The 13,112-nt window shown below is 45.0% G+C and overlaps 1 protein-coding gene across 1 annotated transcript in view; it reads right to left on the reverse strand.

Moving 5' to 3' along the window:
* Ror1 (ROR family WNT receptor 1) overlaps positions 1-13,112 on the reverse strand; it is a 356,211-nt gene that overhangs the window by 248,441 nt on the left and 94,658 nt on the right. The window lies entirely within an intron of this gene.

A 13,112-nucleotide genomic window follows, 5' to 3' on the forward strand; every position in this document is an offset into this window, starting at 1 on the left:
ACTTTCTAGATAGTGAAAAATGAATTTCAAAATATTTAAATTACAATATTGTTATAGTGAATACCTAGGGGAAGACTTCACATCACAGGTGAGCGTGTGACGGACCAGAGGTCGTGCCAGCTGCTAGTGCTGAGCAAGAAAAAGTTGGAACAGCTGAAGAAGCTGTAGGAAAAGTCTACGGTAAAATACTGCTAATGATAACAACTCATGTTTTATGACCTTGTAGGGTTTACAAAGCATTCCCACAACTTTTCCTTCATTTGACCCATTTAGTAGTTCTCTGGGATCACTATGATTAAACTCAAACAGATTAAGAGATTTACCTAAATTTAGTGAATAATTTGAAAGAGTCAGAAATCGAAACCTAGTCCTTTTCTTGTGCCTGGATTAAGTTGAGACATGAGACACATTTGAGGAACCTTGCTGGGAGTAGCCATCTTGGAGGAGGGAGCAAACCAAATGCTCCCCCATTTCCAGGGGCCAGCTCCTCCTCTGTTTATAATAAATTTCAGGCTGGCTCATTGGGCACCCAGAGACCAGTTAGTTTTTTCTCAGCATCCTGTCAATCAATTCCAATGCTTTGCCAGTATCGCTGTCCTAGGCTGATCATGTGATGTGGCCACAGAACCCAGCTCCTGGCTTAGATGAGGGAGGAACACTTTTAATTTGACAAGTCAATTTAAAGTAGAAAGGGCAGCTCCTGGAAACAATCTTTAGTACCTACCAATTAAGGAAGTCGTTCAGAGGAAAGAGTAGTCAGCAAACTCCCAGGAGAAAGACTCCATAGCATGGAGTCCAAGCAGTAGAACAGAAACCACATCACTTAAAGGTTCAGGGATCACCTTTCCATAGAAATAATCGCAATCTGAGCAACGCAGAAGGGAAGCAGACACCCAAACACTGAAGCATTACCTGCTACCCAAAGGAAACTATATGCGACTGTCGTTTATTTGTGGAGGAAAACGCGGGTAATTTGTTTGTGGTTCTGCACCTGAGTAATAACGTTGTGCCCAAGGACGCATTACAAGAACTAAATGCTCTGGTAACATTGTCCAAGCATCTGCGTTGGCCAGCTAGCATGCACGCTGTTGTGACTCCACGCTAATGTGTAGCAAGCTACCGAATGCCATTTCTACCTTCAGCAATTCAGAGAGTTTATCTAGGGAGCTTTATAACTCTCCCCTCGCTCTTACATGAAATATAACCACACCGTAAAGTTTTGTTGGTGTTGTGTATGTTCCAAATATATTTCACTAAGGCATTCTGCATTTGCACAAAAGTTCGTAAGGTTCATGGCCAAGAACTTTTGGGAGCTGAGGAAAAACAAGTACCGCAGGACCCCCACATCCCTGTCAAAGGTCTGAAGTGCCACAATCTTGGCCAAATGAAGAGAATACAAGGAAGGTGTGCTGTTCTTGGCAGAGAACAGGTCCGGATCGGATGGATATGTCCGTTCTAATCTATCGGCCAATCCCAGGGAACTACAGTGTGTGAATTGTATTTGTAACTAATGTTTCCATTTCCTCTGCTTTGCTCACTCACAATCAAGTCTCCCGACCTGTGATGCGCAGGGCAATTGTTTCGGGGAGTAAACAGCTGAGGAGCAGACCCCTTCTGCTTCTCCTTTCTTGGGTTTCTCCTTCCTCTCAAGCCCCTACATTTCCACATTAGATCCATCTTTCTGAACCTGACGTCCATAAGCATCAGGTTCATGAAAAACAACTGCATGGATGCAGGGGATACACAAAGGGGACAGGAGGAGATGTGAGCGAATGAGTGTGGTGTTTACGAGCGCCATTAACCTGCTTTCATTTATGAACTTGTGGAAGCATTCCTATCTGTCAATTCTCCTTGGAGAGAACCACCACTATTTTAATGTCATTCAGTGATAAAGAAGAAGAAGAAGAAGAAGAAGAAGAAGAAGAAGAAGAAGAAGAAGAAGAAGAAGAAGAGAGACTGCTGCCCTGATACCTGGAAACTCAATCAAAGCCCAAAAGAGAACCATATAGTTTAAAAAAAAATTAAAAGTCCATACACACATTTTCAAAGGTCTTTTTATGTAATATTACAGAAAACACGCTTGAAATAAAATTTAGGAATCAGCCTGTTTTCTAAACAATCATGGGCCAAGTATCCTTTCCATGCTCCAATAACCCAGTGTCTGTGTGCCCTTCCAGGAGATGGACCATCGATGCTCACTTCACGCTTACTGTTCCTCGCCCTTGGGGAAACAAAGCTGGAGATGCAGGCACCAAATTCGGGAGCTCTGAGCAGCCAAGCTCTGACGTCACTTTGGTAGCATGAAGTACCACACAGGTCCTAGGTTTCACGCCTTGCTGCCCTCTAACTACAAAGTCCCCACAGTCACACTGTGCCCCAAGATGTCTATTGCCCAAACACACTGTCCACTGCTCCTCCCAGAAACAACTCCTCTCTGTAGGCTGTCCACCACGACGGTCCTAAAAATCGCACCCAGTGTGGCTGGCGCCAGGGAAACAAACAGGCCCATCTACACAGATGCTGCGCTCTGCATTCCTCTGCCCCTTGTGACTTAGCGCAGGTATCATATGAACACAACACTCTCACTTCCATGAGGCCTCAGGAAACGGACTGGCCACAGAACCAGTCTTTGTGCCTAGTTACCCAGACTCTCCAGTCATTCCAGTCATTCCTTTCCCCCTTCCCTCTAGTCCTCTAGTCTCTCTCTAGTTTCTCTCTATATATATATATAGATAGATAGATGATAGATAGATAGATAGATAGATAGATAGATAGATAGATAGATAGATAGATAGACAGACAGACATAGCTACATAGCTACATAACTGCAGGACCAGGATCCCTATTTATTCTCTCCATGCTTCAGATGAGAAATGGAAGGAAGGAGAAACATGCCAGCTTGTTAAATTCATAGGACTCGTCAGTGGCAGAAGGGTTGAGCCAATGCAGGACTACTGGCTGTACTCCAATACAGGCTTGCATAAGCATGGGGCTCCCCGGAAGGGAGAAACTGGAATAGTCAAAGCCTACCCTTTCTACTCACTAGTTGAGGAATTTGAGGAAATAGCATGTAACTAACTGTGCCTTCCCCGGCTCTCTCATCTGGGGAATAGTACATACAGCCGCAGCGGGCTGCAGTTGAACGCGCCACAGGTGTAATGTGTAACAGCACGGAGACAAATACTAGCCTGCTCTTCATGTAAACCCTGCTTCGGAAGGCACACTGGGTTTCTTTCATTTGCTTAAAGACGCGTCCAACCTCCAGGTCAGATGGAAACCATTACATAATCAATTTCACAGGGAGATTTTCTTAGCGACCTGGAACTTCTGACAGCTGTAAGCCTCAAGAACACTGGAGGGATTAGCATTCGGTGGGTTTGCCTTGAAAACTTGGTTTGATAGGAGACACTCCCACACCTGTCTCTTGGAGAGCCATGTGATGCCTCCGAGATCTGTTCCCAGGGGTCATGATGAGCATGAAGCAGAAAATGTGCTTTTAAGGTGGTGTTAGCCATGGCAATGGGGATAAATAACAATATATTATTACCCTTGCCATGGAGTGCCTTCCGGAATCAATGATGCAACCTTTGGAATTGGTTTGGAATGGGGCAGCCCTAGAGAAGCTCAGCATTCCAGTTGCTGAAATTAAAGAAGGTAGAAAGAACATCGCCAGTGAGGGCCCTGGCAAGTCGTTGTTCGCAAACAAGCCAGACTGCCAGCTGTGTGACTGACAACCGGTTCCTTCCAGCCCCTTACCGCTGCTCTCCCGTGTCTTAGTCCCTCGATTGCTGGCTGCCACTTTCATCCAGAACCCTCCCCCAATACGTCTAGTCTCGGTGTTGCCTTCTTCACACCTGTGAAGTCTTCCTGCACCCCCACTCCAAATCAAGGACTCCCTCCTCGGTGGCTTCTTATAAAGCAAATTCTGTCCTGGCTATAGCCATTAGTGTATGGAGTCTCTTGTGGACTATGAACGACTTGAACCAAGGAGTTTTGTCATGCTTGCCTCTCGTCCATTATGGGAATTTTATACCTAATACTTCTAGCATCGCAATAGCACAGAATGGGTGCTGCAGGAAAGAATGTTTGGAATGAATAAGGAATCCCATTATACTAGCCAGGACAAACCTGAAAATTAGGAAAGAATTTGAGAAGAACAGTAAGATGGCAACATCATCAAGTTTCTAAAGATTTCCAAGGTTTCCAAAGAGGAGGAGATTCAGCAATGTGTGTAGCTTTTACTTGCTTGGTATGAACATTAAAAAGTAGATAAATGTTTACATTTTTAATGACCCAGCTAGAGACCATATAACACCCCCATCTTCCCAAATTATTTCCCTAAAATGAAGTCCCCTTAAGTAGGTCATGACAGGAAGATTTATCTCAGTGGTCAGATCCTCTTGCAGCAAAAGCAGTTATATAAATGTCCTCTCCTGGATGTGGTAAGCCAGGGTGGCTTATATGGTCAGGGAAAACACCATCTTCTCACCAACCACTTCAAGACTAAAGGCTACACTCTCAGAGTTTGCTAGTGTCCTCAAAATATTTGTGAATGAGATTTCATTTTACTCTTATCCCAGAGAAAAGCAGAGTTTTCCCTACAGGGTAGTTTCATTCATATACAATCAGAATATGGATTTGAGCAGTGCTTCTCAACCTTCCTGAGGCTTAATACAGTTCCTCATGTTGTGGAAACCCCAACCATAAAGTTATCTCATTGCCACTTCATAACTATAATGTTGCTAATGTTATGAGTCATAGTGTAAATGTCTGATATGCAGGATAGGTTACCACTGTGAAAAGGTCATTTGACCCCTGAAGAGGTCTCAACCCACAGGTTGAGAACCACTATATTAGTGTATTCAATGTAATTGAGACCTAAGTAAAAACAACTTTGAATCACCAACAGACTGATACAAAAAGAGGCAGGTAAATTCAAATATTGAATTTCTGTGCATTTTTAAGTAAGTTGATATCTATTTTTAAAATTTATACTCACATCTTTGGTAATACATGAACTATAAAAGATTGTATATATAGGAGTAGTTTAGGGTTCTCTTAGGAACATGCATTGTTCTTTCTTGAGGCTTCCAAGTCTTGGATCTTTATCTAGAAAGCACAGGCAATGTAGATTGTTAGATCAGTGTTCAAATCCCAGTCTGCTCACTTCTTGGAGGTATGATTTGGGGACTTTTAAATCTCTCTGAACACCCATTTCTAATCAGTAAAGTATGGCTGATAATGCCCAGGGTAAGGATCTGTCAAGGTGGTCCTGCTACTTATGCATCATCTCCTTTTGTGGTCCCTTCCTATGTTTACCACTGCGCCAGGGGAAGCTCTACAGCTATTAGCAGAGGGCAGAAACAACAGTGCGGCTCTTCTGAAATGAAGTTGCCAAGGACGTTGGCTCCATGTGGGACTCTCTCATCATTCACCCTGGTCCTCGTTCTGGATAAGGCACATCGTGAATAGTGCTTTGGAGATGCTCAGGAGCTGAAGAACTCACACCTGATGGCAGTCACCAAGTGAGCCCAGGGGCAGAGCTTCCAACCCCAGGTCAACCTCAAACACGCACCAGCAGAGCAACTTGACTTTGATCTCATGAGTTAGAGGGCTACACAGCTTACCAAGTCCTGACCTTTAAACGTTGTGAAAGATGCAAGTATTTCAATCTGCTCAGTTTGGAGATTATTTGTTATAAAGCATCAATTAGCTAAACCAAATGCATGTGAGGCAGGATGGTAAGTATCAGAAATATAATTGGATCTATCAAATGCCGAAAACATGTGTGACTTCTGTTGGGCACTCACACAGAAGCTATGAAAGTGAAAGTCATAGAATCAGTAATTACTAGAATCTCAGTAATTGCTCTATTGCAGATTTTAAATAGCAAATATTTTATTTTAGGTTAATCTCAATGTTTTTCTCTGAGAGGAAAAACTACTGGGAAAACCATCAGTTTTAATGACACAGATTCTCCAGGCTTCCTGCCTTTGGCACCAGGTCTAATTTATAGATATCCACTGATGTTAAACAGGGGGACTATAGTTTTTAAAAATGTAAATATTTAAAACATAATGAGAAAATGAAAATACTCTTGGATAGGCAGTATCTTTAGAGAGAAGTTGCATCTAGCTGCTTATCCCTTAAGGGTCCATCACTCACAGACCTATCTGGGTGACAATGGACACAGAGTCCCTGATGTCAAAGCAGAATTGATGACCCTACAGCCCCAGCAGGTGTCCTTTATCCCTCTGAGCTTCAGTTCCCCTCCATGTACGACAGGAAAATGGTACTTATTATGGAGTGTCACAAGGGGACATTTAGAACTGTTCAGAAAAGAGGCCAGTACACATGGACAATGATTATTGCCACTACCTGCTCTGTCGCACAACGTATTCTTAGGCTCCTTTCAGAAATGAGGCCTACTGTGTCGGAGACTTGAAGACTGCTCCCAACTGGGCATTGATTTGTGTGATTACATCACAGTCCTAAATGAACCACTTCCACCACTTCCTTTTAGCAGTCACACGAGGAATGACGAACATTTGCTTTCTTTAAAACAAACAAACAAACAAAACGCTCTGTGTGTAACAGGTATGGAAGAAGTCAGGCAGTGAATGGGGGGAGGTATGTGGTAAGGGAACCAGCTGGGTGGAAAGGACAGGAAGGGCATGCAAGAGAACTTTCTGGAATGACAGGAATGGCTCTGACCTGCTTTAGGAAGTAATTTTACGTTTCACAAATGGACATTTATAGTTCATCCATGTTAATTAAAAGAATAAGCTAACTGTCCAAAACTTACCTTATGAATCCCACCCCGAAAATCACTTTGCTTTGACCTCTCGGGATGTCAAGTCCATACCCTCCTCTTCCCTGCACGTATTCCCATGGGCAAGCATAGTCTGCTGTGCACCCCAATTCCCCCCAGTCTTTCAAACCAAATAAGAAATGACAGGGTACAGTAAGGTGAGCTCCTACATGGCCCCTCTTCTCTCCCTCACAGATGCATGAACCCACCCACGCTCCCAGCCATTACCAGGACAGAATGACTTAGTCTCCTGCACTGTCAGCTGGAAACTCATCTAAGAAAGGGAGGAATGGGGGAAGGTGCAAAAATCTTTCCATCCATATTTAAATAGAGCAAGAAAACATCGCCTATCCAGATTAACTGTAATCATTCAGTCTCCTTCTCTCTCCGGGGCCATCTCCTAATAATGGCTCAGAGACCTTAGGGTTCTCCATCAGGTCTAGATCTGGTTGGGGGTGAGTAAGTTCTTCACTTTTAAAATAAGAGTCTCTTTTGGATAGGAGAGACGATGTCAGCCCTAAGGGACACGGTGTAGTAGCCAGTCTTCATGGGAAAGACCCAGAAACCTGCAGCACCCTCGTCTGAGAACATCTGCTGACCAGCTAGCATTGCTGCAGGAGGATTACCAACGACTATATCCCCACTCCCACACAAATCGTGAGGCGGGGAAATGGGCAAAAGTCATCAGCAATGTCCTGAGAACAAAGATGGTAGCTCGGAAAGGGCCCTGCTAAATGACCCAGCACAAACGCCACACTTCCAAGAGAAAGAGTGTCCCTTAAGAAAAGAGTCTTTACCACAGGTGACTGTCTCACACAGAAGAACCAATCTACCCAGCCGCAACAGCAGTGTATCCAAAACCAATGCTGGGCTTCAATTCCCAGCCAGTAGAAAAACTGGTGAGGGGCATTAGAAAATCAAGACAGAGGCCTGGGACCACAGGACATGGCTCGGGTAAGCTTCTTTCTCTTGGTTTCCCTCTCTAAGAACCAATCATTTGAGGGCCCCCCTGCCCATATTCTCCCCTCTAGGAACACAAAGAGAGCAAGCCAGCAAGGGAAACTTGAACTCAGTCCCTGCAGCTCACAGAGGCACCTTCTCCATCAGTAAACAATACCCCTGTGTCCTCAGAGCATTTTGTTCTTGCCTCTATTTGCTGGAATTTTCCATACATGAGTCAAAATGCTCCATACAAATGCTATGTTCTCCCTTGGACTATGGCTGTCTATGGAGACACATTTTCTTCTTCCTTGTCCTGGCAATGTTTCAATGTGAGAGACAACAAAAGCCCCTCAAATGTGACTTAAGAGGCCAGATCTTGGTTCTTGTCACCAACTACCTGTATCATCTTGAGCAAGCAACATTGTACCTCTGGTTTTCACACTTTAGGGCCAGAATGAAGAGGTTAGACGGGCAGCTGGGGCATCCTAGGCCCGTGGCACTGGGGCGGACCTGTGTGAGGAGACACTGGGAGCAAACATCTGCAACCTTCAAGGGACATCCAGAGGTGTGGACTCCAGCATTGACCTTACAGAGTTCCCAGGGACAGCGGGCTGGAAGGCTAAGAGGAATGAGTAAGTCACAAGGCTATGGGAAGCCCTGGAGAGAGGCCATTGAAGTGGTACAGAGTCCAGCTTCTTCCGGAGGGCTGCTAGCCAGCTATCAGGGAGAGAAGAAAAGGACCAGCCACACTGTCTGCACCCAAACCACCAAATGGCCTGCATGGCAGGAAGGGATTACTGCTCTGGGGCAGAACCCAGGATGCTCCTCCTTCCCTGCTTTTGTCTTGTTGTCATTAGTCAGTCAAGCATTCCTGGCAATGGAAACAGGTGATTAGCAGGCAAGTTTTGAAAGAAATTGTGAGCCAGCACTGGATCCCTGCTTGGCCTGGGTGTGCTCTTCCCCCATCTGTCCTCTCTCTGAGAGCTGGCCAATCAACAGAGTAGAATCATGCCTGGCCACTAAGCTACCCCACGGGTCTGCAGATGACCACGGTATGTATCCGCGACTCTCCCATCCCAAAGCCTTCTGGGTGGATTCCTCCTGAACCAGCGTGGGGGGTGGGGTCGTGATGATGGGAAGCCCATTCACACAGCAACAAAACAACCTGGCGTGAGAAGTCAGAGTCAGCACTGAGGCTGCCAAAACATCCGACGGGCTGGTGGCCAGAGACAACACAGGCTGCAGAGTCGAGACTAGCAGTGGACGCCAATCAGTACCGGCTACAAAGTGGAGGATGCGCGGAGGACGCCAATCAGTGCAGGCTGCAGAGTCGAGAAGAGCGGAGGACGCCAATCAGCAGCAGGGCAGCTTGTAGTCTCAGGACTCTGGGAACAGCTCATTTCACTCAGCCATAACAGGGGCAGCAAAAGGTTGGAACTGGGAAAGGAAGCTTTAGAGCCGCCTCCTGCAGGTTACTGCTATTTTTACTGGAAAGTGCCTTCATTCCGGCTGCAGTGTTACACAGTGTCTTAGGGTGACTGGCCCAGAAAGCAGGGAAAGGGGGAGGTCTTTGTTTTGGAGAGGGTGGAGACTCTAAGAACAGAACAAGGAAGGTCCAGAAAAGAGTCAGAAAGGTCCCATTGTCACTACAGCAAGGCAAGAAACCTGCCCTAACAGGAAGTCTTCCCAGCCAAGAGACACCTTGAAAACCAGATTCAAATGTATAAATGTTCGTTTTCTGGCCTTAACAAGCAGTACAGTGTGGGGATGTTATTTTTGCCAGAATGGAGGGGAATTCTCAGAATTGGAAGATCCTTTGGGGCCCAAAATTTATGTAATCCATAAATTCTTTCTATAACATTGAAAACTTGCCTTCTGTAACTGTCTAACCGCTCCCCAACCCATGTGTGTGAGAGAAGGAGACAGAGACAGAGACACAGAGACACTCCGAGAGATTCTATCCAACATATACCTGACTTTTAGACTACCTCAGGAATATTTGAGGATAGGGTGTGTGTGTGTGTGTGTGTGTGTGTGTTTTATATTTCCAGCTTCAACAACCCCAGAACATCTCAGTACACTAATTCTCCTCTGAGCACATGCCATTTATTTTTTCTCTTTATAACTCTTCACGATGAATGTTTCTTCCATGAGGCAACCATGATGGGAGTGGAGGGGATTGCTGTGTCTCTGTCTATGTCACTCTTTGTTTAGTCTTGTTATTTTCTGAATATGATCACATCATGTTTATGATGGGTAGATTTGCAAGCCGAATATGTTCTTTTTCATGTCCGTTACTGCCAGGCCTAGTATCTGTCTATACTACTGATTCCTTTAATCAAAGCAAAATTTCATTCTTCCCTTCCAGACTTGTGTGTTCAACTAATGTAATCACCATATATGCCACCTTGGTCTAATTGTTTCATTGGAAACAAAGAGGCCAGGGGTCAGAGTTGGAAAGGCACCACTGGGGACATCCTTCTAGAAAAATGTTTTCAAAATGGTGTTGTGTCAGAATCCTTCTGGAATTCAATAGTGGAACTGTGTGTATTCCCAGTACACAGAAAGGTAGCGCCTTTCCTACTTTCCTTGGCCCATTTCTGTCTGTGTCTCCTTTGCCTGCATTTTTGGTCAGTTCATCAGATACATGCTTATAAATGTGCCATGCCTTGATTCAAAAGCTCCATCTTCTGTACTCTAGAATTAACTGTTTCCACAGCATTTTGCATGATCTTTTCCTATACCAGCTATCGTCTTGAATCACAATAGCCCACCTGTCTCCCAGAAGACCAAGAAGAGAAAAGAAACATCCGCCATTCTCTCCTTTTCTACCCTCTTGGAAGACAGTGCTGGTCACTGCAGATTCGGTCCCCACACAACCCTCCAGGCAGCTGTTACTCATCAGTTCCCTGGATCTGACCCTCACCTTGAAACCTTATGATACGCCATCTTTCCTTAAGGGCACAAACCATAGTCACCTTCATAATGGTAGGCCTAGAAAATGGTTGCACAGAAAACTAACTCAGTAAATGGCTGCTGAATTAACAGAGGTCTAGCTTATCGAAATGGACTTCCCCATGTACACATAAGGTCACCACACAAAAATCATTCTGGTTATGACAAGAGGTGGCCATTTTTCTCTAACCTTAATTCACATTAGAGAATGCCAAATGACCACCATACTTATGGCCTTTCTCCACCCAATTCTGAGCAAAATGCCTGGGAAGACTAGCCAGCTTGCTTCACTGTCTTTCATTCATGCACCGGCCATAAGGCCTGCCCATGGCTCTCAGCTCATTCTTCATACATGCCGAAGGGTCTAGAAGCAATTTGAGTACCTTCTCAACTGTATGTATCCTAACACCTACTAGCTGAGGGTAATTTTAGGAAGTCTAAATGACAGGGGCAGAAAACTTTGGGGTGCTTGGGGGGTCTACCAAAGTTAACGCCCAAGAAACAAGTTTCATGAAGATTGCCTCCCCATGGGATATTCCACAGACAGTTGCTTAAAAGAAAAGGCAACAATCATAAGGAGAATCATTTATTATCACCCCGCAGTGCTGGGAAGAGATGGCCCGTTGATGAGAACAAGAGCAGCTATGCACACGGGAAGACAGAAATGGCAGCATGTCTGAGAGCAAGTCATGATTTACAAATTAGCCCTTCTTTGTGCAACTCTAGCTGAGGAAAGGGTATTTTAGGCCTTCCACTCCATCCACAACACTATGACTACACATTCATAGCATGCACAAAACAGACTTTCCCAATGAAGAGGAGGAGAGGGTTGCGGCAAGAAGATCTTCATTTCCATAAGTAACTTTCAAGGACCTGGAGAATTTCTAGTATTGTACTCAAACCACAATCTGGAACCTTGTATGGATGATTTGTACATGGGAGGTGGATCACAGAACTGAAAAGAGAAGGGACGGAGGAAGGGTGTCATGCCTTAATATGAAGTGTCTCCAACCAGTGGTTGGTCTTGCAGGTTGTGGAAGCCTTTAAGGACTGGAGCCTGCCTGGTGGGGGAGCATGTCACAAGGAATGGACCTTTGAAGGCTATACCTACCTCTGACTTCAGCCTGCTTTCTCTGCTGCCTGTTTGTTCCCAAGCGAATACACCACTTCCTCACAATCCTGCCGCCACAGGCAGAGTCTTCCTGCCATGATGAACCGTAAGTTCGGGAATGATAAGCCAAAATAAGCTTGCCCCTCACTCCATTCGGTAAGGCATTCTGTCACAGTGTTCTTGGACTGTCTCTGTATCTTCCAAGTGCTGACGTGACAGATGTGTACCCCCAGGCTTAGGCAACACATCTCTTAAAGCAACAGTTTAAAGGAAGATGTTAAGTTCAGTCATCCAGGCTGATTACAATCACTGATTAGAGGGTACTTGCCCAGCATGACTTCCCTGGCAGTACTGAGTACCCACTGTGGTCCTCTCCACTAAGAGGAAGCCTACAGGTTCTCCCCAGCTTGGAACCTATTTGCCCTTCAGCTTCTAAACATATCCCAGCCTCGGGCTGGAAGGACTCCATGGGAAGAATACTTGGGCCATTAGACATTTCTGGATTTTGTCCTAAGTAAAAGGCTCTGATCTTTCCATGCTTATTAATTCCTTGGCATCGTTTAATCAGCAATACTAATAATCAGAGCCAACATATATTAAGCTGTTTCTCTGAAGCAGGACTGGCTCTCAGTGCCGCCTGGAATCATCGCATTTAACCCTAAGGAGACCCTTCGTCGTCACCGCTGTCGTTAGCCACATCCCACAGCTGGGAATGTAGGCCCAGAGACGTTAGGATGCTTCCACTGTTATCTGGGTGAGACATAGCAGATCTGGCAACCGTCATGTTCAAAGTCATCATTAAACAGGTGAGGCCCTCACCAGTGTCCTCCAGGAAGATGCGCTCTCTCTCTCTCTCTCTCTCTCTCTCTCTCTCTCTCTCTCTCTCGTTTTCTTTTACTGAGTACTCTACCTGTAACTATGAGTTTTGAAATTGTATTTCAACTTTCTTCTCACCAAAATAGATGGATGAGTTCCACTACTTTGTTAAAGATATGTTAGCATTTGCTTGGGATCTTGTTGAGAGAAGTCCTGAACTAACATTAGACAAGGAAACAGAATATTTACTTAGCAAGTGTAAGATCCTGAGTTTAATATCCAGCATTGCAAAAGTCAAAGCAAAGCAAATCAAATCAAAGTTCTGCCATCATTTAGGTTTGAAGGACCAAAAGTTATTGAAGCTGAACAGTTCCCCCTGGCCTTCAGACTTCTCTGGGTCTGTGGATGCGTAGTCGCCATTTCTGAGAGCTAACTCAGATGGAGTATGGGAGCTTCCCTGGCCAGAGAATCCTGTCA

This window comes from Myodes glareolus, chromosome 3 (assembly GCF_982192425.1).
Source record: "Myodes glareolus chromosome 3, mMyoGla1.1, whole genome shotgun sequence".
Taxonomy (NCBI): domain Eukaryota; kingdom Metazoa; phylum Chordata; class Mammalia; order Rodentia; family Cricetidae; genus Myodes; species Myodes glareolus.